Raw genomic sequence first — 13,939 nt, forward strand, 5'->3', positions numbered from 1 at the left:
ACTGTTATGGTGCAACAAGTCAGGTCGGGCTAGTTCAGGGACCCAGGGTGCCACTGAGTGGCTGGGCATTAGGCTGGCTGTGAGCACCTTGGGGTCCCAGACACTATTGGCAGTTTGGGGGCCAGGCACCCAGTCTGGGAGCTGTGTGGTGGTACAGCACAGAGCAGGTGGGACCTCCCATAGCTTGGAGTTCACAGCCAGGGCATGAAGTTCCTTCCAGCTGCCTCTCTGGTGCACTTGAGGATCTGGGGTGGCAGGGATCTTCTGTCCCCATGCTGCACTCCATCTCCCATGCTGGTGGGTGGTCAGGTTTAGCTCCAAGGGTGGAATGGAATGTCACTGCCTATGGTTGCTAAGCTACAGGGGTTTTTATGTAATAATGCTATAGGCAGGGCTTACTTGATCACTCAGATACAATAGTTTCTTTACATCTGCACAGTGCTGATGCAAATTTAGAGTTATTCTTGTTATGGTATATGCATGTATTGCTGTTCCTGTTTAATATATTGTAGCTCTACAATATATTCTACTGAGGGAAATCACAAGAAAGACTTTGGTAAGAATTTCTGTGTTTAAAAAAAGAAGAGAGAAAGCAGGAGACTAAAATAATAAAGGGAAAAGGGAAATATGGTGGTATTTTATTTGTACTGAAATGTGATTTTAAGTGGTTATGGCTTTATCAAAAGGCATCTTCTGAGGCCAGGACAATATGGCCCCATCCCTGAAGTGGCCTTTGCAATCCAGAAAAGGTACAGTGCCCTTTTCTTGAAAGGCAGCTTAACAGGCAGTAGACCTATGGCTTCTGTTGTGCAATGGAACAGCAACTGAAAGCTCACGCCTCTCAATAGTAGACTGGCATTTAATAGAGGGATGTGGAGAAGAAGGGGATGCTGAGATGAAGCCACATATACAGCCAAGAAGAATGGACAGCTGAATTCAAAAACTGTCAACAATTTCCAGAATTTAAAATCCTGAATCTTGACAGGACACTAGTGGAATTCAGGTGTTTCTGGTACATGGACTGCTCTCACCCAATGTGAGGTTGAACTGTTGACCTTGTGTACATCCTACTTCACAAATGAGTCTGTCAGATACACTAAGCCTATAGGCTGAAGATGATGCCCCAACACTGCGGAGAAACCTCAGGTGACTGTCCAGGCAGCTGGCTGTTTCTGTCAACTCACAAATTTTTTGGAAGTTGCTTGCATGCACTTCCTGTTTTTATTTTTGTTAGCTAATATTATTCCCTTCTTGGGTCTCTGAGGGAGTTGAAGATTAGTTAGTTATAGTTGAAGGTTAGTTAGTTATAGTTGAAGATTAATTAGGATAGAAAGTGAACTAGATACATTTTGGACTTACCAAAATAGGATAGAAAATGGAATTATTTTCTCTGATTTGTCAAATACAAATGGACTAGACATTGTTTAGGTATTTATTACTTGAATATATTGTATATAGTTATTGTACTTTTGCATATAGTTTTTCTTTTGTTAGTTATAACCTTTTGCTTTTTTTTCTTTTTATTAAAATAGAAAAGGGGAAATATGGTAGTATTTTATTTGTACTGAAATGTGATTTTAATTGTATGTTAATAAATAAAGTTGCCTGGGGGTCAGAGCTATTAGAACCATAACAAGAGCTTGGTGGTGGTAGCGCATGCCTTTAATCCCAGCGCTTGGTAGACAGAGCTAGGTAGATCTCTGTGTGTTCAGGGATACAGCCAGCATTGGAGACATATGCCTTTAAGACCTGGAGGGCTGTACTTACAGGCAGTGACGTGGTAGTCATGTTTGGGTTTACAACCAATGAGAAGGCAGAACAGAAAGACTATGTAAAGACATACACACAGGAAGTAGGTCTCTTTCGGAGAGATAGGAGTACCACAGGAGGAAGGGTAAGATTTGAGCTCTGAGCTCTGACCTCTTGGCTTTCTCTTTACATTGGTTCTGTGTTTCTTATTTAATAAGACAGTTGGTTACATCTACAGGGAAAAAAGAAGAATTTGTCTGAAGTAAATGTCTGAGGAATAAAAGAAGGTTATAGAGAGTCAGGATAGGATGTGAACTATGTTTGTTGTGGTTTCTTGTCCCTGAAAATACTGAAGTTGAAAGTTAATTCTGGATGGTTTTCATTTTAAAATTAGCTGATGATTTTTCACAGCAAAATATTCATGTTAAAAATGGATATATATATATATACACATTATATATATGTTTGTGTATGTGGACACATGTGAGTTGGATTTAACTCTTCATGTAAATGTAAGCAAGCTTTAACTCTATGTAAATTTTAAAGCTGCACCTCAATGCTTTTATAGTCACAAATATACCTTGCTCTGGCAGCTAAGCTTTCTAATTTAAGATTTACACATGTAATAAAGTGATAATGGTTTTAAAGACATGAAGGGACCATAGGAAATAGCTGAGGTTTACAAATGTATGGCAGGGCTAGAGTTCCAAAGAGAATCCAGCTGCAATGGTGAACCTTAGCAATTTTGAAAGTGCCAGTGCCAGGTGATAATCACCAGAAGCCCCAGCCACAATAAAATAGAGTAGGCAGGCTATGTATGTGCTGCCAAGGGTAGGGTCAAAGAAATCATCCAAGCCTCTAAGTAAAAGAACCATAAGGATTGTGAATGATTCCACATATTGACCTTTGGGACTATTTGCACTTTGGAGCTTGGTTTTACTTTATACAGATTGTGGTGATGCCATATTCTGTGGTGGTATTGTGTTCCCCAAAATATTGTGCACCCTAATAAACTTATCTGGGGTCAGAGACAGAACAGCCACTAGATACAAAGGCTAGAAAATGGTGGCACTAATACCTTTAATCCTAGCATTTCAGAGGTAGAAATCTCTCTGGATGTCTGTGAGTTCAAGGCCACATTGGAAAAAGCCAGGCATGGTGACACGTGCCTTTAATCTCAGAAAGTGAGCCTTTAATCCCAGGGAGTGGTGGTAGAAAGGAAAGATACATAAGGCATGAAGACTAGAAACAAGAGGCATTTGGCTGGTTAAGTTTTTAGGTTTTGAGCAGCACAGTTCAGCTGAGAGCCATTCAGATATGAAGACACAGAGGCTTCCAGTCTGAAGAAACAAGACCAGCTGAGAAGTTGGCCAGGTGAGGTTAGCTGTGGCTTGTTCTGTCACTCTGACCATCCAGCATTTCACCCCAATAATTGGCCCCGGGTTTGATTTTATTAATAAGACTCTCTAAGATTCCTGCTACAATGGTCTCTCCCTCTTAAAGTAAAAGAAGATACGTAAAAGAAGATTGAAGAAAAACATTCGGGAAGAACAGTTTTTATAATACTTTTTATATATTTATATAAGGCTATGGAACATTTTCAGTTTCTAAAATTGCTCTATATGTTAATATTTGGACTTAAAATAAAAGGCTAAAAATTAGGGTCACAGCCATAAGCTCCAAATGCTAGCCAGGAACTGGGATGTTCATTTCTTGTGATGCAGCAAGACAGTGACCTAGGCAAAGGACCTGGATCAGCTTCTGACTCCATGAGTCTTGACCCTTTGAGGGTTGAAAAATCTTTTTACAGGGGTGGCCTAGGACCAACTCTATGTCAGAAGTTTACACAGAGATTAAACCAGTGACTTGTAGAATATTTCTCCTTATACAAGGTACATTTAGGCCCAAGAATGTTGTCTAGCCTCCTTATATTTGCTAAATTTGTTAAGCTTAAGCTATTGGGACAAACTGATTCATATGTATGTTTTATATTGATGTTTTGTCTTGGTTTCTTTACACAACATGCATTTGATGGTAGAAGAACTTCAATTTAAATCATTGTTTTAAAGCTACTTATTGTAGACTCTTTAAAAAAACATAAGTAAATAGTCAAAAATCATCTTTTTTTTTCAATATAGTCAGGGTAAGTACAGATGTAATATTACAAGGATAAACTTTACTCAGTCCCTTGCATGTTTTCAGGATTGAGCTTAAAACAGGTAACTAAAAACAAAGATTGTCTATTCAGATATACCTAGACAGCCCTCATACTTCAGAGATCTGCAGAATATGGCATTTAAAATGTTGATCTAAAAGCTTATTATATCAGACAGATTTCCATCCTAACAGAAACCCAAGGTCCCCAAAGAAGATTATGTGAGGCACCACAACATCTCTGCCTGGATTATGGCAACACTGTCCACAGGAAAAGATGCCCCAATACAATGCCTGCTGCCAGGATCCGACCCAGACTGGACAAGCAGTAGGACACAGGAATTGATTGTACCCTTTTGTGTGGATAAAGTAAGATCAGTTTTCCATTTCCCTATTCCATGCGGGGGGGGGGGGGGGGGGGGGGGAACTGCCTTATGGGCCTGATGAGAGGAGAAAATTGACGCTATTCTGACTGGTGTCTCCAACCTAACTGGCACCTTCTCTCTCAACCTCTCCTGTGCTTTGCTGCCCGGACCTATAGCAGCCTCGGGCTGAGGCAGTGCCTGCTGGGAGATACTGGATCGAGTCCCAGAACTCTACTCTGCCCTCCGACTCTTCTCAGCCAGGATTTCCCACCTTTTCTCACACACACAATTTTCACATTCATTTCTGAATCACATCATGTAGGTAAAAACAGTTTTTTGCCTTGTTTTACTGTATTTATAGATTAGTTTGGAAAATAAATCCTTATACTAATTTTAATTTTTGAAATATTGTTTCTAGCTATTACACTAATCCTGGTCTGCTGAGCTCTTTATTGTAACCAAAGAAATTTGATATATGGAGAAACTGAGGTATAATAGTGAAAGGCCCAGTTCATGGGACTACAACACAGCCCGTCTTCACATTTAAGGCTTTTTAGGTGCCCTTATCACCGTTTAAAAATCTCCTTCAAAGTGTGTTTTCAGTGATTTTCCATTAGCTTTTTTTCTGACTCTGTATGTAAGGAAAGTTTGGGGGTTTATACCTTGAATTATTATAAAAATTTAACTTGCTGGGTTCTCTTATGGGCTCAGTAGTATTTGAGAAGGTTGTTTTTCTCGTCCTAAAACACACAGTCTTCACTACATATTAGAGCTTCTTCTACAATAGTAAATTGCTCTTTTTTCTCAAAACATCTCTCAAACCTCGCCATCGGGGGGAAATGGGATTTGGTTCCTTCTCTCATCTGATGGGTTCCTCCGTAACTGGATTCACCTCACTTGGGAGACTGAGACACACCTCTGGGGTGTTGATGAGGGGATGAGGGGGCACACACCATGAAGGTAGGTGTGCCATCCCATGGGCTGTGAGAGCCAATATGAATAAAAGAAGGGGGAAAAAGAGGTGTGCATTCTCTCTCCACGCCCTGACCCACCATGATATGAACTAAAGTGCTTCACACATGCCCCCACAGGAGTCAAAACAAGTCCTTTCTCTTTTGTAAGCCAATTCCATTGGGGATTTTGGTCATGGCAGTGAACTAATGCAGGCCTCTAATTCTTCTCTCCCATACCTGGAGTTGCTATGCCATATTTATTCTAGCAGAAGCCATTCTCCTTTAATATAGTCTTAGATCGGATCCTTTAAGATGGTCTGTGTCTCCCCTATTTCCTCAAAGTCCAAGCTTGAATGGTCTACTCCTCCACCAGTCTATGTTCCAGTTTGTTTCTGAAGAGGTATTTAGTAGTACAACCCCCAAGTCTAGGTAACACCATCACATGGGCAGGATATCAGGGAAATAGGATCCTGCAGTGAGGGAAAGCTGTTCACATCATGGATGACCAGGAAGCAAAACTGGGGGATGCTGGGTCTCAGCTGGCTTTCTCCTTCCCCCATTTTTTTGTTCTACCAGACCTGCAGCCCATGGAGAGGGTGCCACTCCCAGTGGGTCTTCTACTTCTGTTCTCTTAGGAAACACACTCGAGACACACCTTGACATGCCTCAATAGCAATCTAAGTGATTCTGAACCTGGTCAAGTGGACAACTACACTTACTAGGGGAGGAGAGTTTCCTAGGGACCAACTCAGCTTCTCATAGGAAGGGGCAGTGTCACGCTAAAGGGACTGGTCACTCCTTAGGATTCCTTAGGAATCCAAGCAACTTCCCTGGACAGATCTCTTGTCCAGAAGCAATCTCAAGTCACAAACCCCTGACATGGCATGGTGTCTGCAGTCATCTATAGTCCAGTGTGCAGATGTCAGGGATGCTGCTGTTCACCCTGTGTGTTCACTGTGGACATCTTACAACAATGCAGGATCTGACACAAATTCTCTTCGTGCCCACTTCAGAAATCATGCTCCAGGTAAAGGCCCAAAGACAGTCCTAACTTGCTCTTGAAGCTATCATATATATCCATATGTACAGAATTCTTTCCAACCCCCCAACATTTCTGCACAGAAAAGGGGGAAACAGTTCTGGGTTTTAAACCTGCCTTTCTCCTCCTGTGTCCCTGTCTCCACTTGTGTGAGTTGCTGCTCTCTCATTTTCTGGTCTCAGAGAATCCCTAGTCATTTGTGAACTTGTGTCCCAGGGCTGGTCTTACAGCCTGCTGCTGTTGTCTTGTTTGGGACTTTACCTTTCCCCAGACCATAAATATATTTCTCTATATTTTCTACAAACACTTGCTCTAAAAAAAAGGTCTCAGCTGGGCAGTGGTGGCTTGTGCCTTTAATTCCAGACTCAGGAGGTAGAGGTAAGAGGATCTCCAAATTTGAGGTCAGCCTGGTCTACAGAGGGAATTCCAAAACAACCAGCACTACAGAGAGAAACCCTGTCTCAAAACACACACACACACACACACACACACACACACACACACACACACACACAGAGAGAGAGAGAGAGACAGAGAGACAGACAGAGACAGAGACAGAGACAGAGAGACGGAGAGAGAAGGGGGGTTATTATGTAGTCCAGACTGGTTTTGAACTCATTACATAGTCAATGATCACCTTAACTTTTGATTCTCCAGTCTTGACATCTCAAGTGCTGAGGTTCTAGCATGTGCTCACACACCTTCTGTGACACATTGCTATGCAATACTGAGGGATCAACTTAGAGCACTGTGTATTCTAAGTGAGCATGTGACCAACTGAGCTCCAGCCCCAGCCCTCTAAGGGCCTTTATAGACTCACTCTGTAAAGCTGTACCTTCCATCTGATGACAGTTTCTCCTTGTGAATTGTGTCAGAGTGGATGCCTCTCTTTCCTGTGGACCAGCTGAAGAAAGGACATGTTCACAGAACCTGGCCTCTGTCCCCTTTCATTTACCCCCTGATCATCTGGTGTCTTATGAACAAGGACACTTTCTCCTTCTGGTCTTCAGTGAATCAGTGTGCCTCCTGCATTGACACCATAGGTCATGGACCACAATCCCTCCCTCCATGTGATGCCACAGCTTCTGAGCCTATTCTCAGCCCAGTTTCATCCAGCTCCCACACAGGCCACCTTTCAGACCATCCCCCAAATACTCTGCTGCTGAAATGGTCCAGTTACCACCCCCCAGAGTGTAAATGTCTAGAAGAGATTGCAAAATGTTCCTGTCATATTTGGGGACCACTTTCCACTTTCCACACCAAAATCTGGATAAGGACACAAGGGCTAAGTAAAAGCAGAAAAGTTTAATTAGTTAAAAACAAGTTTCTGGGTGGAGGTGAGGGTAAGATCACTTTTAAAAGCCAAGAACTGAACATGTGGGAGAAGCACACCAGATGTTCCCTGCACATATCCCAAGGTGCCCTCAACTACTGAGCACAACATCCTCTGCCCAGCAACAGGTCAACTTCTAGCCAGAGTTGGTACCTTAGAGATGAGCAGGGCATGGAGTGTCCATCCATTCCTGCTCCAGAGGCACCTCCAGATCAGTGCAACCTGAGGTACATGCTGCACTGGGAGCCCAGGAGAGGCATTTGAATGGAGGAGGGGTCTATAGAAAGACCATCTGGGAAGCCAGCATCAGAGGCAAATGGGGGCAAGAAAACCCCAACTGTACCCATCATGGGAGAAGGATCAGGACTCAAACAGGCTCAGGACTCAGACAGGCCAGGCTCCAGAAGCAGATCATCTCAAGCTGAGGTCACAGCAGGGTTGGAGGGAGTGCCTAACGGGGGACCTGAGGAACAAGCAGAGGATTAGATGCAGAAAACCTTCACTAGGGTCCAAGGGGGAGGGGCCTGAATGACTACCAAGACCTAGAGAAGACCAGGGAGAGACTGCTTAGGAAATCTCTGCAGAACTGGGTGCTGGATCCACAGGCTGTGCTCCAGCCAGTTCAGTCTAAGTCCTGCCCATGGGCCAAGCCCTACCCAGCAGGGCAGAGCTGCTACCAAGCTGGGGGAGATGCCTAGTATAGGTCCTCTTGGGTAGATGCCATACAGCACTCCAATGTGATCAAACTTGTGAGCCAAGATCACTAGGTTTCAGTCTGATCACTGCCACCCCAGGTTTCTGTAGTCTTAGGACCTGCATTCCAACAACCTGAGCCTGTTTACTTAGCTGCGAAGTGCAACATTAGACACACAGTATTGTTTCCAGGGCTCAGTGGTGACTCTGATTCAGTGAGGTCCTGTGCTTACTCTGGGTGTCAGCTCACAGTACTTATATCCAAAAGAGAAGAGTGAGGGTTGGCTGCACAGGGAAGTTCAGGGAGAGAGAGCAGTACTACCTTTCTTTAAAGAGAATAAGCACGTTGGTGTCTGTCTTACCAGCAGGGTCCTCAAAAGTTAGGATCAGTTCCTCTGAGTTGGCGTGCTGCAGGAAAGGGAGCAGCCATCAGGATCCTGGGTGACACACATCTAGCCAGCTCTAGGACAATCACCCATTCAGACTTGAGGCAGCAGAAAAGGTTAAGGGGTAGAAGGGGATCTGGTCTGTGGATTCTGTAGTCAGAGGGAAGCCTACCCAACTAGACAGAGGTCCCCACATGTGTGTACAGATGCACTCTCTCCCTCTCCCTGCCTTTCTCCCTCTGTTGTACTAATTGCCTTCCCTTAAATAGGGATGTCAACAGCAAAACTGTCTTCAAGAAATCCCTAAAAGTGACCAGATTCACCAGGCCCCACCCCTTTCAGAAGAAGCAGAGCCAAGCCTCAAAGACTCTGAGACAAGAGAAGCAACCCCGAAGAAGCAGAAACCAGCCAGGCTGCCTGGAAGGGTTACCCCAACTGAGGCACCTGGAAAGGACACTCTATAACCTGCTGAGCTTCCTGCAGGCTGAGCAGTGTGCTCCAGGGTCTGGCTTTTGTGAGCTGTCTGTCACCCATGCTGGGGTGGGCTTTGGTGATGCAGCTCTGTGAGTCATTTCTGCTCCTGTAAGTGATCCCTCACCAAAATCCTATATGTAAACCCAATAAAGCTCATTGCCTCACCAAGATGGACTTTGCAGGTATCTGTACTTTGGTCTGTTGTGATTTCCCTATCAGCAACGAATAGACTAGTATGTTTTGTCTCCCCGGGAAAAGTTATATCACACAACAACCCTCCCAAAATTGTCTCCTATGAATGAACCCTGTTAGAGCAGTTGTAGATTTGAGTGAAAGAGAGATAAACACCTCCTGGGGGAGAGCTGGTCCTGCCCCTCACCAGCTGCAGTACTTGGGAGATTGGCCCCTATGCCACACCTGGGAACACAACAGAGCTGACCCTGGAGGTGTAGATGTAGAAGATTGACCCTGAGCATCTGAAAACAGGAGAAATGGCCCCACCCCTTGCTCTCTGCTGCAAGGGGAGAACTAGCCAGGAGGATGCAGGGGATGTCAACCTGGTGATGAAGACAAGGGAGACCTTATGGGCAGACCAACCCTGCAACTACTCAGACCCAGAACCAGTGTTATGGGTTGACCCACCGCAATATCCACCCCATCTATGGTCTCCTGGAGCATGTGGAGGGACCAGTCCTGCAGACCCAAAGATGCAGGGATTTCCACAACACGGTGCAACACAGGATGACTCAGAGGAGTTCCTGTGAATGTCCAGCATAGACAGTGTAGCAGAAACCAGAGACCTCGAGCCAGAACAATGACTCTCTGCAATGGACACTTTCAAGTAAAGATACATGGATAAAGTGTTCACTGCGTGACTCACTGTGTCACACTACAGCTCCCATGATGAGACTGATTTTTTCCTTTTTTCTCTTAAATTTTATTTTATTTTATTTTGGGGGAAGGTTCAAGGGCAGAGGATGCATACGAAGGGACAGGGAAGGGAATGGGATGGAGATGCATGATGGGAACAACACAAAGAATAAATAAAAAGAAGGTGAGAGACAGAGACACAGAGAGAGAGACAACCTCGCTGGGGATGGGACACGGTGAAAATCATTTGCCATATGACACCCCAGCCTCTGCAGCTTTCACCATGAGGAACCAAATACTTACCTGGATATGGTCGTCTATTTTCCAGAATGTTGAGTCAACCCCCCTGTATACTGTCAGGGAATATTTCTGCCATATACGGGGAAGACAGGCTGAAACTGTGGTGTAGAAGGTTGTGGACTGCAGGCTGGATCTGTTCATCTGCCACAACTGGACAGTCAACGAGCCTCCGTGCTGAAGGGAACAGAGGGAGAGGTGCATTAGGGACAGGTCCCAGCAGCCAGGGCTGGTGCTGGCCTGGCTTTTTTGCTGCAAAGGTCAGGATCAGAGGATAATGTTCCAACAGCCCTAACCATAGTCTTGTCCCCAACACCTAAGTCATCCCAGGACCTGGCACGTCTGTTGCTCTTCTGCCCCATCTGACCCAGTACTCCCTCCAGCATCCCTGCTCATCCCCAGTGCATCTCCCATACTGCAGCCACAGTCTTCAGCCACACAGCACCTTTCCTGGTACTGGGTTGGCCCCTGGGGCTCTGTCTCAGCCATTTTCAGAGATTTCAAATTTCTCCTTTGAAAAATAAGACAGACACTGGGGAGATGGCTCCATAGGTAAGTGTGCTTGCTGCACAGACATGAGGACCTGGGTGTGACTCTTCAACACCCATGTAAAAAGTCACAGTCATGCATGTGCCAGTGCTGTGGAAAACTGAGGCAGGAGGATCACTGGGGTTTCCTGGCTGCCAGTCTAGCTCCAGATTTGGTGAAAGATGCTGTCTCAAGGGGATAAGTTGGAGAGAGTTAGAGCAGCTACCTCAACATTCATCATGCTTCTACTACCCCCCCCACACACACATACATACTCATGTGCTCAGATCAATGGCTTTACCAAAAGAAATGCAATGTAGTGTGGATGGAGAAATTCACATGTCTTTAATGAATGCAAACCATAAACCTGAGCCAGTGTAGAAAGCCTTGAAGTTTAAAAAGTCACCATAGCCAGGCATGGTGTTGCAAGCCTTATTCTCAGAACTGAAGAGGGAGAGGCAGGTGGACCTCTGAGTTGGAAACCAGTTTGGTCTACAGAATGAGTTTCAGGTCAACCAGGACTGTTACTCAGAGAAATCTTGTCTCAAAGGAAATGAACAAACAAAAACAAAACAGAAAGAAAAAAGTTGCTATAAACCATAACCAAGTGCCAGGTGTGACCACACAGCAGAAAACATGTCACCGTTGACCTTCCAATGTGCTCCTGTCTTCCTGAGAAATCCCTGCATTCTTATAAGCTGAAGATGCACACCCTCACCTGTGACACTGTGGCACATCACTTCCTGATTATTGCCCTAACTTTTGTGTGAGAGTTGCCCCTCTGTGTATATTCTGACTTTAGGTTGGGAGGGAAGGGGGATAGCCAAGAAGGGACAAGGGCCCACACTGACTAGACACCTGCATTTGTAATAAAAAAGTTTTATTCAGAACGACCATTGCATCTGGATGCTTTGCACTGTGTTGGCTCAGGGAGTGTTCCCAAGTCCTCAGTGCCTGCAAAATCAAAGTTTCCCTCTGAGGCCTCTGATTGAAAAAGCTGCTGATCCTGGCTGAGATCATACTGAGACGTTTTTGTCCCAATCTCCAGTGTATGTGAAAACTCATACACACACACTCACACTCTGACACACACACACACACACACACACACACACTCACATACACAATCACTCACACACTCACTGACAAATACACAAACTCACACATACATACACTCAAACATACATACATTCACACATGCAAACACACACACTGGTGAGTGTGTGGATGTTGTGAGTGAATATGAGAGTGTTTGTGTGTTTGTAAAAGAATATGAGAGGATGTAAATGTGACTGTGTGGGAATGTGTGTGTGCGAATGTGAGTGATTGTGAGACTGTGACAGTGTTTGTGTGAGAGAGATTGTGTTTTAGAGTAATGTGTGAGAGAATGAATGAGAGTGCAAGAGGTATACAGTGCATGAGAGTGTGAGAGGGTGTGTGAGAGTGTGTGGGAGAGAGTGTATGTCTGAGATAGTGTGTGTGAGAGACTATTCGTAAGAAAGTGTCTGTGAGAGAGACTGTGAGCATGTGAGGATGTGAGAGTGTGTGTCACAGAGTGTCAGAGTGAGTGTGTGAGAGAGTGTAAATGAGTGTGTAACAGTGTGTGAAAATGTGTGAGAGAGTATGAGAGATAGAGTGAGAGAGGGTGAGAGTGTGTGAGAGAGTGTAAACATAGGAGTGAGAGACAGTGATTGTGAGAGAGTGTAAGTGTATCAGTGTTAGAGTATGAGACAGTGTGAGTGTGTGAGAGAATGTGAGTGTGAGAGAGAGTAACAGAGTGTGAGAGTATGCATGTTGTAAGAGAGTATGTGTTATAACTGTGAGTGAGTGAGTGTGTAAGTGGAGTATGTGTGATGTGAGTGTGAAGCGTGTGAGTGTTATGCACATGTGTGCCAGCCTGAAGAGGCCAAAGGAGAACTCAGGTGTCTGCTCAGTCACTTTCCCCTGAAGCCTTTGGAGCAGGGATTGTGTCGACGCCCCCACAGCACTGAAGTCACAGGCAACAAAGCCACAGGAGGCTTTTCATGTGGCTGCTGGGATCTGAACTCGGGCTCACAGGGCTCTGTTGTCAAGGTTTATTTATTTCCTTATGATCTGTGTGCTTGTTGGAGACAGGATCTCTGTGTAGACCTGGCTAGCCTGGAATTGGCTATGTGGGCCAATCTGGCCTTGAACTTAGAGAGATGTGCCTGCTTCTGCCGTGTGTGTGTGTGTGTGTGTGTGTGTGTGTGTGTGTGTGTGTGTGTAAAAAGTAACAATGTAAGCTACTTCTTAGTATACTAAACAAGAGAGAGAGACAGACAGAGACAAAAAAAGACAGACAGACAGACAGACAGAAATAGGAGGGAATGAAGGAAGAAGGGAAGGAGGAAAGAGAGAAGTTCAATGTTGGGCCTGGTGTTGCAACCTGGGATCCCAAACTACACAGGAGGTTGAGGCAGGAGGATCACAAGTCCCAGGCCTGCCTGAAGCACAAAGTGAGTTCCAGTGCCACTCCAGGGGGCACTGCCTGTCATGTGTCCCTTAGCAACAGCTTTGCCTGGGGACCTCAGGTTCTCTCTTTCCCAGCAGCCATCAGATGAGCCCCGCCCCTTTTACACTCAGCTGTCAGCAGCTCTTCTGATTGCCACACCTGCCCCTCCATGCACACTTGGGGCCAATAGCTACTTTAACCCGAGATGGCGGAAAGGCACCTGACTCCATTTGAATTTAATTGACTACACAATGTTCCCCATGGCAGCCGCTTCATTTACATCCTCAACAACAGAATTCTTTTCTGGGTGTTTTTTTTTTTGTTTGTTTGTTTGTTTTTTGTTTTTCTTTTTTTTTTTTTTACTAAAAATAATTGGTCCACAACATTTTCATCCTTTGGTGTAGGTTTAAAGAAAAACACTTATCTACTAATTTTTTTTAAATGATGCAATAGGTGAATTACCCCTTGTTAGGTTTTAAACCTGGGACAAACTGAGGTCCATTATCATATCATGTCAGCACCAGATGACTGGAAAGAAGAAAAAAAGGAAGGACTTGACTGCTCCCAGGTATGGTGGAGGAGAAGGCTTGTTGTAGATAAAGGAAGAGCATAGACTGAGGCAGAG

General features: G+C 44.7%; 1 long non-coding RNA gene across 1 annotated transcript; it reads left to right on the top strand.

The window, feature by feature from the left end:
* Nucleotides 1-386: 386 nt before the first annotated feature.
* On the top strand, nt 387-9,313 carry LOC121822468 (uncharacterized). The gene is made up of 3 exons (XR_006063602.2): nt 387-556; nt 4,099-4,272; nt 8,942-9,313. It is a non-coding gene; the product is annotated as an uncharacterized LOC121822468 (long non-coding RNA).
* The last annotated feature ends 4,626 nt before the right edge of the window (nt 9,314-13,939 follow it).

The sequence above is a fragment of the Peromyscus maniculatus genome, chromosome 14 (assembly GCF_049852395.1).
Source record: "Peromyscus maniculatus bairdii isolate BWxNUB_F1_BW_parent chromosome 14, HU_Pman_BW_mat_3.1, whole genome shotgun sequence".
Taxonomy (NCBI): Eukaryota; Metazoa; Chordata; class Mammalia; order Rodentia; family Cricetidae; genus Peromyscus; species Peromyscus maniculatus.